The 17,678-nt window shown below is 41.0% G+C and overlaps 1 protein-coding gene and 1 long non-coding RNA gene across 5 annotated transcripts in view; one reads left to right on the top strand and one right to left on the bottom strand.

The window, feature by feature from the left end:
- Positions 1-822: 822 nt before the first annotated feature.
- Positions 823-17,606, bottom strand: LOC148133179 (uncharacterized). Of its 2 annotated transcripts, none has more exons than XR_015746550.1 (5): positions 17,452-17,606; positions 14,637-14,718; positions 12,797-12,845; positions 3,741-3,788; positions 823-3,136 (listed from the first exon to the last, which is right to left on the bottom strand). It is a non-coding gene; the product is annotated as an uncharacterized LOC148133179 (long non-coding RNA). The 2 variants fall into 2 exon arrangements; XR_015746549.1 differs by having other exon boundaries at positions 17,503-17,605.
- SLC35F5 (solute carrier family 35 member F5) overlaps positions 12,893-17,678 on the top strand; it is a 44,206-nt gene continuing 39,420 nt past the window's right edge. The window contains exons 1-2 of one of the 3 annotated variants that reach the window (XM_087950133.1): positions 12,893-13,032; positions 14,499-14,548. The gene's annotated coding sequence lies outside the window, so the exon portion shown is untranslated. Of the gene's footprint in view, positions 13,033-14,498; positions 14,549-17,678 lie in introns of those variants that run through there. The other 2 variants (XM_087950136.1, XM_087950134.1) reach the window with 2 other exon arrangements.

Here is a 17,678-nt window from a genome sequence, read left to right as displayed (position 1 = left end):
TGTTCTTGACAGTCAGCCATTAACAATCTGGCTGCCACATTCCAATTGCCTCTAGTAAACTTGGAACTAAGTTCTTCTGTCTGAAAAAGATACAAATTCAATTGAGAGCTTCTGTTAATGGAACGGGGAAGAGAAGATTCTTGGGTTTCTCTATTCTTCCTCAAAAATGTGTTTTGGATGCTTCTGGATCACTTTGGAAAACTGATGAAGAAGAAGAATTTGTAAAGATCTCTTTCAGACAGATTGTGCAGGCTTTTTTGGATTAAGTCCTAAATGTGGCCAAGGGCACTAGTTCAAGAAAGTAAGTCCAGGACAAAATTTTTGAATTATTTTAATTAATACAATGTTCATTTAGTATGGTTGCTCTCTATATCTTTAATAATGTTTTCCTTCTGCCGCTAACTTAAGCCTATGATACCCTTAAACTAACCTTGTTTCTTATGGTTCTTCAAGTCAGTGTTGACTACCTGGACAAGTCCCTGCAGTTTTCTCGCCAAGGCTTCAGAAGGTTTTACCCTTGCTTCCTTCTTCCTAAGGCTGAGAGAGAGACCTACTGGCCCAAGATCACCCAACTGGCTTTGTACCCAAGGCAAAGTTAGAATTCAAAGTTCTTCTGGCTTCTAGCGTGGGGCCTTAAATCACCATACCAATCTGGCTTTCAAACCAACTGTAGCTGATTAAAACGACAACAATAGATACACACACACAAAAAGATAATACAAGATTAAATCTTTTTAGAACTTGGGTGGGAGACTACCAAAAAATCCAAAGGTTGTCCCTAGACTGGGAGATTTAAAAACAACCACCCTTGAAGAGGAATGTAATCACCAAGAGTAAAATTTATTATTATGCTTCTACAGAATGTGTGGTGTCATAAAAAATATCATTTTTTTAAAAAAATATTCTTAAGTGTGCAACTTTTATACACCTTTCCCCCAAAATAGGAGCTAGAAAATGTGAAAATAAATACATAAAATATACTTGGCATCAATGGCTATTTTTTTCTTTTGTTACACTATATCAAAGCTCATAATAATTATCTACTTACTTATTAAAGTGTAATCCTTTAACTTCAAAACAACCAAGCAAGGAAACAGATTTAATTCTTGTTACTTGCAATGTAACAGATTGGTCTGAATAAGTAAATTGATTATTCAAGTGTGGGAATTATATGAAGATAATTATATAAAATTGCCATGCATCAGGGGAAGCAATCAGAAGAGATTGTGTTTTAGGGAATTAAAGGTCATAAGTCTTGCTTGGTTGGTTTTTAAGGTACAGTAGCTGTTAAGTATGAACTAAGTTTACTGTTGCAACTGCAGATTGTAACAAAACAGCATGAAATAATAAAATAAAATAAAATAATATAGTAATAAAAAGAAACACAACATTCATAACAAGAAATCAGTGCTACAATTCAGAGCATAAAAATCTATTTCCAATTGTCAGAAAAAATATTAACTTGACTGCTAAGAGAAGCACTTTTGCTAACAGATAATTCCACCATTCTGTATGTAACTCCCTAGCTTTATCTATGTTTTCCATCTAACCTCATCCAGGGGTGGGCTGCTGGGGATTTGCAGGGGTTTGGGAGAGCCTCTAGCTAAGATTCTGTGCAGTTCAAAGAACCTCCAAATCTCACTCCTGGCTGGCCCCGCCCACCCCACCCTGCCCTTCCCAGGAGTCCCCACATGGCCTGTTTTGGATGCAGGTAAGTGCAGGGCGCGCAGAGGCTTGGGGAGGGCAAAAAACAGGCCTCCCAGAAGTTTGGCTTCCAGAGAGCCTCCAGAGCCCGGGGAGAGCAAAAACACCCCACAACTGTGGGGCAGGAGGTGGACTAGGCCCCGCCCACCAGGGCCCTGCCCACCCAGCAACCAGGTAGAGAACCTTTTGCTAAAATTTTTGAAGCCCACCCCAACCTCGTCATAGGTATGGCAAGAGAGCACATATTGAATGATGCTCTCCACTTATCCAGCATCAGGAGGAAGAAATTGCTGTTCTCTTGCCATTTGAAAAATTTCCGTCAGAAACAGAAGAAGGAACAGGCTTAAGTGGAGGAATGCAAAAATCTTCCTGAGTAGATAGCCAGCAGTTTTAACCAGATATAAGTAGTTCTTTACTTACAATATTCATTTAGTGACCATTCAAAGTTACAACATGACAGGGAAAAGTGACTTAGGACTGTTGCACTTAAGGACTGTCGCAGCCTCTGCACCATGATGTGATCAAAATTTGGTTTCTTGGCAACCAGCATGTATTTACAACAGTTCCAGTGTCCTGGGGCCATGTGATTGCCATTTGCAATCTCCCCAGATGGCTTCTGAACAAGCAAACTCCAAGGGGAGAGATGGATTCACTTAATGGCCACGTAATTCATTTAACAACTGCTGCAATTTGCTTAGCAACCAGGGCAAAAGAAAGTCATAAAATTGGGCATGACTCATTTAACAGTCTTGCTTAGCAACAGAAATTCTGGTCCCAATTGTGCTTGAAAGTCAAGGACTACCTACACTGGGGTATGATATCAGAATAATATTTTGTACCACAATGGCATCTCTCACAGCATCCTAACCAAGAAACAGATCTCTAATGTATTCTTTCTACCAGATAATAGTCAAAAGGCTAGGAATAGGACACCTATAGTGTAATCATATAGACAATGCAACCCACGTCTAAAATATGCATAATACTGTAGCTTCGAGGATTCCTCTGGAACTCCATCTGTGGATTACAAAACATTTATATTTGTTTTCATTAGGCAAAAGTTGCCTTCACTTCCTACAGCAGACAAATGTTTAAAACATTTAGCGAGTAACTAATCAGCACAGGAAAAGGAGCTTTCCTGACTGCTGTGGACAAGCATGAAATTCACCCATGTGAAGAAATGTAATTAATCCCAAGAGGAGCTATTCTTTATTCTAAGTCTTCAGTGAAAAAGATTTTACTTCTGTACTGCCATCTTGCGATTGCTTGCAGCAAATGCTTTGTCACTCCTAGGTGAGGTTGCAAAGAGTTGTTCACTAATTCATAATAGAGCAGACCTAAGGATGAAGTCACTGCTGGTTTACACAGGTAGAAACTGCTTGTTCAGAATTTACATTACAGGCAGAAAATCAGCACTTTTTCAGGAAAAACCCTGAGAAAGAGAAGAGAGGTTTTTATCAAAGAGCTCATGACAGGACTTAATAATTAAGAGCATCCATTCATTTTATCGTTTATCAATAAAGGATGGACACTCCTCAAAACAGACATTTGTGCAGGAAAATACAGTCACTTCCGTTTTCAGCAAAGGGGTTTCTGTACAAAATGAATGCCATGTTACATTCACAACAGATTTGTGCCCTTGATACAGGTAGTTAAAACGGAACTTGTTTAATCTTTATTCTCATGTTCAGAACAATAAATTAGGCAGAGATCACGATTAATGATTAAAGTTAATGATTTGTGAAGAATAAGCATATAGAGTCATACAGAAAACTGGGCATGCCCGAATACTATATTTTATTTAAAACACTTCCTTTAACATTAAAAAAAAGAATTTTAGATTTAGATTTTATGATTGTATATCCTTTTTAAATCCTGACACAAAGCTTTGTCATTCCAATGGAAAGACAGTCTAAGAGAAAATGGACTTTTTTCTTCTTCAGATAAACTCATGACCATGTTATGCTTTATAAATAGTTGAAGTAGATCCTAAGATCCGCTTTGGCATGCGTATTAGTGGAAGGAATTTTTCTCACCTCTTCTTTCCTTTCCCAGACCATCTCAACTGCATTCAGGCAGTGGCCCTGGGAGAAAGAAATTGTTTAAAATTGAAGAAAGTTTTTAAATCTTAACATTGCAACTGAAGTACAAAAGAAAATATAACATCATTACAAATTATCAGGGAATGCAACAGACCGAATGGGCTGTGCAAACAGACTCAGTGGGTTTTGAAGAAAGAATTGCTTTCTTAAGTTTTTAGAATTCGCTAAAAAGAAAAGAAAAAAAAAAGAAAACCGGATGGGAAACATACCCAGCCAATGTAAATAAGGAAACTTAACTGGGAATGGAGTTCCGATTACAGAGCCTACTGTTAGAAAATTATAGTTATGGACTACTATTTGACAAAGCCAAGGTTAGAACAGCCAGGGACACTAATATCATATGCAGGTTTACTCAGATTTATTCAAAATACATTAACATGTAGGCAAGGATAATAATAAATATAGAAGCACTTTATCCTAAGTACGAAATGCAAAGGTAAAATATGAAAAGAAAGTTAATTACTAACTAATCCTGGTAATTATATATATGTTTACACAATCAGCCATGTATATACTGTTAAAAAATATGAAAGCCAGATTTGAAAGATAAAATATGAAAGCCAAGGGGAAAATGGCTCAACTAATGCACATGTGTAAACCATCCTCCAGTGTTGTTATTCACTCCCTGTTGTGCTTGATATCCTTCAGGGAAATGAAGAGCAGGAAGAAATAATTACAGCGGCCATAACTATTAATTAAAAGCTGGCAAGGCAAGGGTGATGAGACAGAGAAACAATGGAGGTTCTCACAGGAGTAAAATATCCTTTAGGTGTCAGACAAGTGACAGAGAGCTCCTCTACCTAAGGCATGGCTGTCAAACCCAGCCCATGGGCCAGATGCGTCACGTGCTGGCTACGCCCATGCCCAGTTTAACCAAGGGGGGGGGAAGTCCTGATACGTCACGTGATGCCGACATGACAATGTAAGTTTGTCACCCCTGACTTAAGGAGAAAGATTGGAGGAGAAAGTGAGTAGACTTGATTTGGAGACCTCTTGATTCAGCAGGTGAATCCATTTTGGTTGGTTTGATATCCAGGTGTCATTGATAATTGCTTGGATTGATCCAAAATGGTAAGTTCCTTTTTGATATTGATTATACATTTGTGTGTGCCTTTTATCTTCTCCAGAAAAGACTCCTGGGAACTTTGCCTGGTCTTTCTCTCCAATACTCCAGGGACTGCTCAAAATGCAAATAAGTTAGGATTGCAAACAGGCATTCAGTCTGTCAAATCTTTCTAGCTGCAGTGAGAGCCAACGGATATTGTAAGCCAGAAATGTAAAAATAAGCCAATATAGCAATAGCACTTAGACTTATATACCGCTTTACAGTGCTTTACAGCCCTCTCTGCGTGGGTTTACAGAGTCAGCCTATTGCCCCCAACAACCTGGGTCTTCATTTTACCCACCTTGGAAGGATGGAAGGTTGAGTTAACCTTGAGCCTGGTGAGATTCCAATTGCCAAATTGCAGCCAGCCAGCAGCAGAAATAGCCTGCAGTACTACACTCTAACCACTGCATCACTGCCAATATGGTCTGGTTCAGGCATAAGATGAAGCTAAAGAGCAGCTTCATGAATTTATGCTAATCTAAAAGATGCCACATTGTCATTTAGCACAAGGTGTGGCCCCAGACATATTGATTCTGCAAAAACTTGTGGGATGAGTGCAATTCCTTTGTGAGTGAGATTCAGAATAGCTGGGAATGAGAAGCAAGAATCATTCCAACATTGTTGAAAAGTCAATACTGTTGGTTCTTTCTCACTTGCAATCTCATTTGTTTATAGCTATCATGCGACTAACTATAGTTTGATGCTAAAAGCTATTTAAATTGATTCCCCCCCACCAGCCTTCTCTCCCTACTCCTTTGTTCTGTAACATCTCTTTTAAACCGCAAGGTTATATATAGGGTTGAGTTCTGTAAGCTGTTCTCAGAGCATTTTTGCCCTAAATCTTAGGGAAAAAGTACTTAAAATTGTATGAATACAAATTCTGGAAAAGATATCTGAAATGTTTGTGTATTTATGGAATACATGAAAGTAACCAATGTCAGAAATACTGTGTTTCTCACAAAATAAGGCCAGGCCTTATTTTTTTTTGACCCCCGAAAAAACAGCTAGGCCGTCTTTTCGGGGGTGACTTAATTTCCACCCCCTTGCATCCATGGGCGGGCAGGCGGCGAGGGCTTGGATGTTGACCTCGGCGTTGGCGGGGCACTTCGTATCGGGAGACCTTCCGCCACCGTTGCTTTCCCTTCTCCCCGAACTGCCGCGGCGTTTAGAGCAACGCCACGGCATTTGGCGCAGCCACGCGGCATTTGGCGCAGCCACGCGGGGGCAGCCTGGGCTAATCCCTGCAACTGGAGCCCAGCGGAGACACTCGGCTTCAGGCACTCCTGTCGCTGCCTTCCCGGGAACCGTTCGAAGGCAAAGCCCATTCTTTTAAAAATGACACCCTACTACGACAAAGCCTCTGCTGGCTGAGAGGGCAGCCAAACCCCACGTGGGGAGGCGAATCTCCCGGGGCCACAGCGCAGGATCAGCCCTCCCCAGAAGCGCCCAGCTGCCATCCCTGCCTGGCACCGGGCAGAGCGCGAAGAGCTTCGCCTAGGGCACCCAGCGCAGCTGACAGGCAGGCCCTCCTGCCTGCTGGCAGAGCTCTCACCAAGGCAGTGAATGCCTCCCCGCCGGGCCCTCCACTCATCCTGCCAGGGCTGCGCCGGAGCCGGGCGGGCTGGGCAGAGCCGGGAAAGCGAGCTGCGGGTGCGCGCCCGCCTGCCAAGCAAAAGAGCCGGGCCGACTTGAGCTTGGCTTCCTTCCCAAGTCCCTTCAGCCCAACCCCGAAGGGGCCACTGGGAGAGGCCTCCCGAGGCAGTGATAGCACCCACCCATCTGTGGACAGGGAGGCAAGGCAACGGCCCATGCTGAACCCCGCCGAGTGAGTGCCTCTGCCCAATGCCTGTGCTGCTGCAGCTTCTGGAGCTGCCAGCGCATTTGGAGATGCGTGGGGACAGGACGGGCTGGGCGAGGGGTGGAAAGGACGGGTGGTTCTGGGCTCTCTCCGCTGGACCCACCGGCCAGGGAAGCAGCGCTGCCGTCGCCTCGCCTTCCTGTCCGCGGATGGGTGGGTGCTATCACTGCCTCAGGCAGCCTCTCCCGGTGGCCCCTTCGGGTTCGGGCTGGAGGGACTTGGAAAGCCAAGCTCGGGTCGGCCCAGCTCTTTTGCTTGGCAGGCAGACGCGCACCCGCGGCTCGCTTTCCCGGCTCTGCCCAGCCCACCCGGCTCCAGCGCGGCCCTGGCAGGATGAGTGGAAGGCCCGGCAGGGAGGCGCTCGCTGCCTTGGCGAGAGCTCTGCCACCGGGCAGGAGGGCCTGCCTGTCAGCTGCGCTGGGTGCCCCACGCGAAGCTCTTTGCACTCTGCCCGGCACCAAGCAGGGATGGCGGCTGAGCGCTTCTCCTGGGGTGGGCCGATCCTGCGCTGCGGCCCCGAGAGATTCGCCTCCCCACGTGGGGTTGGGCTGCCCTCTCGGTCAGGGGAGGCTTTGTCGTAGTAGGGTGCCATTTTTAAAAGAATGGGCTTTGCCTTCGAACGATGCCTGGGAAGGCGGCGACAGGAGTGCCTGAAGCCGAGTGTCTCCACCGGGCTCCAGTTGCAGGGAGGAGCCCTGGCTGGCCACGCATGGCTGCACCAAATGTTGCGTGACTGCGTCAAATACCGCGGCGTTGCTCTAAACGCTGCGGCAGCACGGGGAGAAGGGAAAGCAATGGTGGCGGAAGGTCTCCTGATACAAAGTGCCCCTCCAACGCCAAGGTCAACGCTGGCAGTACCATATCCGGGTATGCAACAAAAGTACTTCCTAACAGCTAGCCCCCCCCATTCCCCCCCCATTTTGCATGTTTAATATAGGCTTTAATTTGGGGGGAGGGGCTTAATTTCATTTTATGCCTATAAAACATGGTGGGACTTCCTATTGGGGGAGGCCGTATTGTTGGAGAAACACGGTATTAGTTAGCTACTGTAAAGAGTACAGAAATAAAGGCCAACATCAGAATCAGCTATAAAAAAAAGTCACAAAGTAACCAAAGTACTTTCTCCTGTGTTGTGTACTTGGAACTTGTAATCTATCCCTTTTATTTAGCTGCTGGAATATACTGTAACTGCCACTTGAGATAATACAGTTATTCAAACAAAAAGTCAAGCATGCAAACTAAGAGGCTAGATCTGTCCTTGTTTCTAGTAGCAGGGAGCTACCAGGTCTGGCTATCCAAATTCAGAATGACCACAATGTGGTAAACAAAATGTTTCACACAGTGTGCTTCCATCAATATTTGCAACACAGATTAGCCAGTACAATTCTACCTGTTTGCTTAAAGTTAAGTCTCATTGTTATTATAAATGTGTACATATTTGCAACTTTAGGGCATGACACAACATGATTTCTCAAAAGACCCTCTGGGATCAGAGACATTCATTCATAGGGTGCAGTCACTGCAGCTGAACACACCTTGACTTACTTTTTGAGTAAACATGCATAAGGACTGGTTGCTACAGGTCATGCTGCACTCTAAAATGTGTCGATAGACTAAAGAGGCTCACACAATTCTCAGAAAAGATTCATGATGGGAACTAATTTTCTCTTAAGATAACTCAAAGCCAGACAAACTAGATTAGGTCCTCTGTCCCTACTGTTCTGAAATATTAAGACATTACCACACCTTGATTTTTTTCAAGGATACCAGTGGAAACAAGCAGAAATTCATCTATTCTAATTTTTTAAATAAATGGCTGACCTTTGATAGGGAAAGAACATCTATCCTTATCCTCATCTTTTGGAAATTAAAACAAATGTTTATTTTATTACTGCCTTACATCATACCTCTTACGGCACAAGAGCTAAAACATGAAAGAATTGTGCCTTGATGAATACTTAGCATGTTTTCTGTATACTATATACAGTACATTTTTCTCATAAGACCTACAATAGGTCACAAGTGCTCTATATATTACTTTCAGGAAATCTGACCAGTATCCATTTTCTTATTTGTTCTTTGCATTCCAATGGAACTTTTTCCAGGGGTGGGATTCAAATTTCTTAACAACCAGTTCTGTGGATGTGGCCTAATTTGTGGGTGTGGCTTGGTGGCCATGTAACTGGGTGGGCATGGCTTGTATGTAAATATTATAAATATTTATGTAAATATTGATTTTTTTTATTTAAAAAAGAGCAACTTTTACCCAAAAGCAGGCAAAGCAGGCAGGCTGATTGAGTTGCTCACAGAATCACAGATTCACTTAAGATCTATCTATCTGCAATCGGCTATCTGAGTCTGTCACATAAAATTTGCTTGCAAGCAAGCTGCAAACTTAATGTGGGCTAAAGAATGGATAACGTTAAGAAAGACCAGATTGTTGGCATTAGAAGGACATGATTTATTATTGGGTTGGCATGCTTTTTTATGGTATAAGGGAACTAAATCACAGGGTTACTTTAGAAGGCATTATATACGGGAATCGTTATGGTTGAATTGGGAGAAAACTAAGAAACAATGTTATTTGAAAATCCCAGTTTGGTTATCAACTATTGAAGCTTTTTCTTATCCTATAACCTATAAGAAGGAACAAACAGTTAGATATGGGGAATTATTAGATGAAAAGGGTGAACTTAAAACGATGCAAAATTTAGAAGAACAAGGCATAAAGATGAATTGGTTTTCATATGCGCAAATACATTCAAGGTATCTTAAAGATTCTAAAATGGAAGGATTCTATGATAAACTGACTGGGCTTTGGATAGGATTTTGACAGGTACTGATGAAAAAGTGATTAAAAAATTATATAATTATTTGTTGGAAATTAAATTAGAGGAAGAGCAGGTTAAAGAAACAATGATTGCTTGGGGGAAGAATTTTGGATATGGGATTGATTTAGAGAAATGGCAAAAATTGTGGTCTCAAAATTATAAAATGACAATGTCAACAGCATATAAAGAAAATTTGTATAAGATGTTTTACAGGTGGCATTTTCCCCGACAAGAATAGCAAGAATGTTCAAGAATAAATCTGAAAAGTGCTGGAAATGTCAACAGATACCTGGCTCATATTACCATATGTGGTGGACTTGTGAGGATGCTAGAAAATATTGGACTAGAATTCGCATATGGTTGGAAAAATGACAAAGAAACATATAGATTTGAAACCAGAGATTTTTTATTGGGAATCTTACCTGATACATATAATAAAAACTTAAAGTATTTGATTGTAAATGTATTAACAGCGGCTAGGATTGTATTTGCTAAAAAATTGGAAGAATGAGAAAATACCTTCAGAAGAAGAAGTTATTAAGAAAATATTGGAATGTGCAGAAATGAGTAGATTGACATTTGAAATTAGAGAACAAGAAGATAAACAATTTTATAAAGTTTGGGATCTTTTTTATCAATGGTTGGATAATACAATATAATAATAAAATATTTAGAGACCTAGGAAATAATGAATATACATTTTTGGGGGGGGTTGATAATACTTTTATAATATTTTATTAAGATAGACTTGGTATGATTTTATGATTTGTTAGAAAATAAATTAACTAAACTATAGTTATCTCGCTTAAGTATGAATTAGTTAAATTATAGTCAAATGATTGTTTAATAATGATATTAGGATATATAATTGTTGATTGATAATATGAGTTATTATGTAATATAATTATTATAATGACTATGAAATGGATGCACAAAAAGGAGTGGTAAACCAACCGATACACTGTCTGTAAATTTATGAAGGATGATGATGTTTTTATGTTATGTTTTATGTTTTATGTGTTTTTTGGTTTGTTGTTAAAATCAATAAAACTTTTACTTAAAAAAAAAATTTGCTTGCAAGCAAACTCACAAAATTAACTCACAACACACCATGCATGTAAATATTGAATTTGTTATAAAAAAAGAGCAACTTTTACCCCAAAGCAGGCAGGCAGATTGAGTTGCTCACAGAATCAGAGATTAATTTAGAGATCTATCTATCTGCAATCGGCTACCTGAGTCTGCACTGAAAAGCTTCAGTCATTCGGCTTTGCTTTTAGATTAGCTAGAAAGCAAGAAATCCAAGGATTTCCTGCTTTCTAGCTAATCTAAATCTCCTGGCAGAGAACAGCTGATGGTGGGGGGAGGAAAATAGCAACTTACCAAACCAGGCAAGTTGGATGGCTTGCATGCCAGGTAAGGAGTGGGCAGGGAGGGGAGGGGCCAGCCAGTGGAGTGATTTGCTGGTTCTCCGAACTGCAGACAATTGTGTGTGCAATGTTTGCAAGAAATCATCAGCTGTACCACCTAGACAGCTGACAAGCGCTACACTTGGGGGAGCAGTGTTTGAAAATCCTCGTTTCCTGCTTTTTCAACCTCAGCTGTGCTGCACAAAGCAGCTGAGGAGGGAAAAGCAAGGAATAAAGGACAGCCTAGAGCCCGGGTGGGCCAAACACCACACCGGTTCGGTGTCAACTGCTCTTTGCAGCTACAGGTTCTTTAGAACCGGGCCGAACCGGTAGCATCCCACCCCTGACTTTTTCTAATAAAATGCATGACCCATACTGATAATTTTATTTAATTTCAGAAACAAAGTGCTATGGTTTTCACAGGTAGCCGACTTACAAGAGTTCATTTAGTGACTGTTCGAAGTTACAATGGTACAGAAAAAAGTGACAGGATCATTTTTCATACTTAAGACTGTTGCAGCATCCTCACGATCATGTAATCGAAATTCAGACCCTTGCAAACGGGCATGTATTTATGATGGTTGCAGGGTCAATGGGGAAGCCAGATTTACTTAACAACCATGTTATTCACTTAACAACTGCAATGATTCATTTAACTACTTTGGCAGGAAAAGTCAATGTAGCCCAAAAGACAGTTAAAATCTTGTACTTTATAGGATGTTTCTTCTAAAACTATCCACTTAAAAGTTATTATCTCACTGAGCCATTTCCTTCAGACACCCCAATCACATTTTAATATCTCATCCTAGGGAAGATGAAAATTGGGCACTGTAGCATGATCATCTCCACTGTTTGCAGGATGTTAAATTATTGTGAGAAAAAATAATTTCTGCTTCTGGGGATGACTGACAGCTCATCCAAAATCCACATCCGGCAAATTAACAAAAAGCAAATCTTGGTTACTTCATCTGATTTCTGCCCCAGCATGTAGAGCAAGATCAGTCATAACAGATTTTGATTAGAGCTGTGTAAATCCTTCCACTCTAGTTTGTTAAAATAGTAGTGGTGAGTAATCTTAGTACTCAAGAGCAGCTATCATCATCATCATCACCACCATCATCATCTCATTGGTAGAATGATGTTGCAACACAAGTGTGGCTTTCTTGATTCTCCCCATCTATTTATAGTGCATTCTTTCATTTAATCTGTACAGTTATAGAGGTGGTATTCAGCAGGTTCTGACCAATTCTGGAGAACTGGTAGTGGAAATTTTGAGTAGTTCAGAGAACCGGCAAATACCGCCTCTGACTGGAGATTTTACAGTATCCTTCCCCTGCCATGCCCACCAAGCCATGCCCCATAGAACCGGTAGTAAAAAAAAAATTGAATCCCACCCCTGCTGTACACTTACATTTTGTTTAAAGAATCTTTAAATCACCTTTTTTAAAATAAAAAATAAAAAAGGTAACATCCATTAAATATAGCAGTAAAAACATTTTAAAATTAACACATTTGAGTGACATTTCCTTGTTAGAAATGACCCACTACTGATTTTGCTGCAATGAACCTGGATTCAAATATAAGCATGCAGGACAGTTTTCTCACCATCCACCCCATGCATTTTACATGTCTATGCCCTCAGGTGTTCCAGAAGTTCTCACCAAATTGTAATGAAATAGATGAGGAAAATCATTAAATGCATGGTTGATACCAACTATATTAACTCTAACTGTACTGCATTCAAAATGAAGTGAAATTTTAAACCAGTTTTGATTCTGGCTCACCCAGTTTCAGGAGCGGCGTGGTATTCAAAATCAGTGTGTGACCTTTAACCTAGAAAAAAAATGCAACAATAAAGGTAAATTTCCCAACTTGGCTTTGAGTCTAACTTTTTTTTTCCTTTTCACAATCTTTTGGAAGCAAGAATGAGATCTGTCTCCAATTTCAACCAGGAACAAAGTCTGTCATCTGTCAGAAACTGGGAAAACACAAGCTACTAATGAAGAGAATCATGGGATGGGTGAGTCATATGCCCTGCCTCTCTTTGCTGCTTAAACTGGCTACTGAATCTTGGCTTCTCACATATGCAACTGTTCAGTGACTCACTTTAGCCTTTGAAAAAGAACAGAAACTGTAGCAGTGTGGTCAAACTCTCATTTTTAAAAGCAGTATCACTAAATCTCATTCAATTTACATTCAACTTCTCCACTGCTTTCTCAAAAACATATTCTGACCCATATTTTCAAGCCCGTAGTGCAGATACATGTGAAAAGTGCCGCTTTTGTTTACATTCTTTTATTCAAGATGTTAACTATCTTAACAGAACTTTAAAGATTAACCCCAAAACTTGGAGTCCACACAAAACACTTTGTTTCAAACCTGGATATAGAACACTTCAATACTTTGAGCTTCAGATAAAACAAAATCTGCAAAAACTCAATAAATTTTATGGAGCTAGTAGGACAAGACTGGTTGGTGTATGCCTCACCCGAAACAGGTAATTATAGGCACTGCATATCCCACCCACTTGTTTTAAGATTCTGCGTCACCCAAATCCTGACATTCCAAGTGCCATCTTCTCCCTCCCTCTTCTTAGCCATAATATTCTTCTGCCAGTCTAGACTACAATACATGTTTTATAAAACGTCCTAGATAGAACAGCAAATCTTCTAGGGTTGTTGTAGGAAAAATATGAGTGGGAGCATTAGGTACGTAAGCTGCCTTGAATTGACCCAATCAATCAATCAACCAATCAATCAATGTAGGATAAACCAAGAAAATAATAAAGAGAAATAACTGAGTCTGACAATAACTACTTTTAATTGTAAGGGATTGGAAATCTCAAACTCAAAAATGTTTAAAACTACAATATTTGATTGTATTATTCTACTGTAGGCTCCAGGTGGCTTTCCATTCTCAAAATAAGTCACAATATTTATAACTTAGTCTTCCCAACAGGAGCGATGCTTAAGATGCTTTTGAAATTATGCAAATTATTTTGCATAATATTTTCTATTTTCATGCATACTCTATTCAATTGACAGCTCTAGTGACGATAAATGAAATGGATTATATTTCTTATTGTGTCACAGGTTTATAAACACAAAGTGTGCATTTCACATTTCATTTTATTGCTTTTGAATTCTATGACTGATCATTTCTAATGCTTGAGATAAGAGTATAACCCACTAGCAATGTTAAAATATCTGGTAATTTTTGCAAGAATACTGTAGTGGTTTTTTCCCTTTCTTTTCTTTCAAATAAAGAATGTAGGCAACAGCTTGTGTAAAATGTGTTTTTACAATGGATACACAATACACCAGTGGCAGTAAATTGTGTCTTATTTCATTACATAATATAGGCAGAAAGATTTTTAAAGAAAATATTAGACCAATTTATTTCCTTAACATCTGTTGAAAGCCAACATTTGTCAAATGTGGTTCCTCCAGGATTTAGCTGCCTTGCTGATAACTTTGTTCTTCATAGGGTAGAAGATGGCACAAGGCACAGGAAGATCTTGACTTTATTCCAACCAGGTAAGCCTTAGTAGGTGGTTGATGTGGTTCAAAGTTTGGCTTAGTTGATTTTACAGGAATCTAAAGACAAGTGTACTCAAATATGTACCTTGAAAAGCAGTGCAAATAATGCAGTGTGGGATTCCATGCAGAAGAAACAAAATGGGAAAAAATTCTAATATAGCCAGTTCCTAAAAAGAAGATATTGAAAGCTCAATTACAAGCAAAAAGGATAATAATAGAAGACAGTGTAAGACAACAAATGATTAAGCAATCTTTGTGACCACTGCCTGGCAAGAATCAGCATGTGATTGTCCAGGATAAATCTTGCCAAACCAACCCAATCTCCTTTTTGTGACAGCATAACCAGTTTAATTGGTCATGGAAATACAGTGGATATATAATAGTGCACCTTAACTTCAGGTACATATATGACAAAAAGCAAAACAACCTGGCAGTTGTACTTTGTTATTTAGCATGTTAAGGGACATTGTAAAACAAATTTAAAGGCATATTAATTCAAGATATTATTGAAACAAGACATCCTTCTGACGCTTTGTGCAGTCTCCCTAAGGCTCCTTCAAACTTCATAATTGCAATGAATAAGATATAATAATGAATAAATGACTGTATGTGAAACACACTAAGCAGCCAATCCCATTGTAGCATCACGCTTTGCGTGAATTCCAGCCCAGATCCTGTGCATGCTCACTGATCTGATGAACCCATCTGTTCCAATGAAGGGACTCCCAATACAGTAATCCATATAAGATCGCAACCCTAAGTTATTTAGTGCAGGACTACTGTATCTATCCAGCAAAAATCTAGACAGCAGCAAAAAGACAGAACTTCCTAGGCATCTCTGCTGCTGTCTAGTGGTTATCCGGATTTTTGCAGCCTACGGATAAAATAGAATAACAGAGTTGGAAGGGATCTTGGAGGCCTTCAAGTCCAACCTGCTGCTCAGGCAGGAAACCCTAGACCTGTGATGGAGAACCTGTGGCACGCAGAGCCATCTCGGCCGGTACGCAAGCCATTGCCCAAATCAAGTCCACTGCACATGCGTGCGCGCCTCCCGCCAGCCGTCAGGTATCTGTCCCACATGTGCAGGGGAGGGCAGAGCGCGCACAAAGATGCATACGCGCATGCATATGCAGAGGCGTGCGGTGCATGGGGGTCATGCATGCAGAGGCGCATGGGAGTCATGCATGCATGCAGAGGCGCATGGCATGCAAGGGGGCCCGCACACAAGTGCAGGCGGGGCGAGGAATCATGTGTGTATTGCATTATTAGAGACTGTGGCACAGTGTTTAGAGTGCAGTAATGCAAGCTACTTCTGCAGCCAGCTGCCTACAGTTTGGCAGTTCAAATCCCACCAGGCTCAAGGTTGACTCAGCCTTCCATCCTTCTGAGGTGAGTAAAATGAGGACCCAGATTGTTGGGGGCAATATGCTGACTCTGTAAACTGCTTAGAGAGGGCTGTAAAAGCACCATGAAGTCTAAGTGCTATTGCTAGTGCTATTATGGATGCAGGCATACGTGCGTGTGCACGCATGTGTACTTTCGGCATGCAACAACGAAAAGTTGGCCATCATTACCCTATACCGTTTCAGAAAAAATTCAGGAAATTTCTACTTGCTTCTCTCCTTGAGTAGTTTCCATTCATTGCTTCTTGTCCTAACTTTAGGTGCTTTGGAGAATAGCTTGACTCCCTCTTCTTTGTGGCAACCCCTGAGATATCAGGAACACTTTGTTAAGCCTGGATTTCCCAACGGGTGTTAAGGAAAACAAACTAAACAGAATGTACAGCGAAGTCAGATAGGAAGACAGGTAAATGTGTGAGATAAGTTTTCTAGTTAACACGCAGTAAAAATACAGATACGCTTGTGCTATCAAAAATATTGTTTATTCCATTTAAGAATTATAGCATAGTCATTATAAACAGTCCATTAGTCATATATCAATTTCAGTCAAGTCTTGTCGAGGATACTCGAATTGCAAAGTCCGTGTTGAATAGCCAATGTTAGTACACTTACAATAAATCAGTCCAATCTTCTCTCCGTTGAGAAATATCAACACACTTCTTCACTCCCCGTTTCAGCAAGAACGCAGTCTTCAATAAGCCAGCCAGTAAGAGCCAGAGAGTGCCTTGCTGCTTATATAGTACTTTTACAGCTGCACCCTTAATTACATTCCTTTAGCTTAAAGTCACATACACTTTACCTGACAAACCATGATTCATCATTTTATTATCTTTACCCAAAACAGTTAGGGTAAAACAATGTTATCCCTAACACACTTGCTATCATGTCTCCCCTAGTCCTTCTTTTCATTAAACTAGCCATATCCAATTCCAGCAACCACTCTATGTTTTAGCCTCCAATTCCCTAATCCTCTTCGTTGCTCTTCTCTGCAGTCTCAACATTTTTATATATCATGACAACCAAAACCGGATGCAGTATGCCAAGTGTGGCCTTACCAAAGCATCATAAAGTGGTATTAGCCATGGTGATGCAGTGGTTAGACTGCAGTACTGCAGGCTACTTCTGCTGACTGCAATTTGGCAGTTTGGGTCTCACCAGACTCAAGGTTGATTCAGCCTTCCATTCTTCCAAAGGTGGGTAAAATGAGGACCCAGATTATTGGGGGAAATATTGACTCTGTATATCGCTTAGAAGGGGATATAAAGCACTGTGATGCAGTATATAAGTCTTCTAAGTGCTATTGCTACTAACACTTCACGTGATCTTGATTCTATCCCTATGTTAATGCACCCTAGAACTGTGTTGGCTTTTTTTGGGGTGGGGGGGCAGTTCTCATAGTAGCTCTCATTTTCCTCCACAACCATCATTTCATTTTTTTTAATGCAAAGATTCCTCCAAAAGACAGCTCCTTTCCCCCCCACCCTCCGCCTTCCTTACTACCTTCTCGAATACTCCTACGAGCCACCCACGCCCTCCATCGCCACGCCTCACCCCGTCCTCAACGCCCTATATTTATTGCTCTCTCCGCGGGCGAGGCAAGCAAGCAAGGCGGGAGCGCGCTCTCAAGAGTCTCGAGAAGGCCCGGAGCGGGGAGGGGGGAAGGGCGGAGGCAAGCCGATATACAGGGCCGCCAATAGAGCTCCGAGCGACTCGATGAACAGCTTGAG

Source organism: Notechis scutatus, chromosome 1 (assembly GCF_049901735.1).
Source record: "Notechis scutatus isolate UNSWTSFEM ecotype Mainland chromosome 1, rNotScu1.2, whole genome shotgun sequence".
NCBI classification, from domain to species: domain Eukaryota; kingdom Metazoa; phylum Chordata; class Lepidosauria; order Squamata; family Elapidae; genus Notechis; species Notechis scutatus.
This window is presented reverse-complemented; position numbering and strand designations above follow the sequence as displayed.